Below are 1,048 nucleotides of genomic sequence, written 5' to 3'. Positions count from 1 at the left end.
GTTACAATGAGAATGAATGTATCTTTGTGTTTTTGTGGTATACATGTGTATGGTGTGTGGTGCCTGTGTGTTTGGTGTGTGTGTTTAGTGTATGTCTGGCAGTATGTGTGTGCTTGGTGTGCGTGCTGTGTGTCTGGTGTACATGCATTTGGTGTGTGGTGTGGGGTGTATCTGTCCACGTGAGTAGAGTACATGTTTGATGGCATATGTAGGTTTTAGCATGTCTGTGATGTGTATTGTGTGTTTGTGTATACATGTACCTTAGTCAGGTGTATTCACTCATATGTCTGTCCTACTAGCAAAGAGTTTTAGAAGTGCATTGTTGCAAAACATCTTCTTTGTCTGGGGAATAATGTTTAAAACCAGTGGTGATAAGCCTTACAAGGAGAAATAGTTTACAGTTTGAGCGATGCATTTAACCCAGATCCAATTTCGACCAGCTCAAATCAAGATTACTTACACCTCACATAGACTATGCATCCTACAACCTTTTTTTGGTGCATTTGTGATGTACAAGACATTAAGTGTTCCTTACAGAACTTGTTGCCCGGTGTCTGTCAGTGTGCTGTGGGTACCATGTGGGATGAAGCTCGTTATTAACGAGTAGGCAGGTATGTTTCCCCATGTCCTTAAAGCTACAACCAATTATCTGGTCATACCACCGTGAATGCTTTCTCTTTCACACAGATAACAAACTGGACACTTTTGAGCACTCTGAATTGCCTGTTCACACTCACTGCCCAGAGCATTTCTTTTTTGAAATTCGTGGTTTTGAGCCCATGTTTATATGGGATTCCATTGCTTAATAATTCTAACTATATGTGCAAACAATGAATCCATTAGCTTGATGCCAATTATTAGTCCTTATAATGGGTAGTACGGAGTAAATTGCAGTAACTAAGTTTTAAAGTCTGTGGTCTTAATAACATCAACTTCCTCTTACTTTTGTTAAAAAAGAAGAAAGAAAGAAAGAAAGAAAGAAAGAAAGAAAGAAAGAAAGAAAGGAAGGAAGGAAGGAAGGAAGGAAGGAAGGAAGGAAGGAAGGAAG

Source organism: Psammomys obesus, unplaced genomic scaffold (assembly GCF_907164565.1).
Source record: "Psammomys obesus unplaced genomic scaffold, mPsaObe1.curated_primary_1811, whole genome shotgun sequence".
Taxonomy (NCBI): Eukaryota; Metazoa; Chordata; class Mammalia; order Rodentia; family Muridae; genus Psammomys; species Psammomys obesus.
This window is presented reverse-complemented; position numbering follows the sequence as displayed.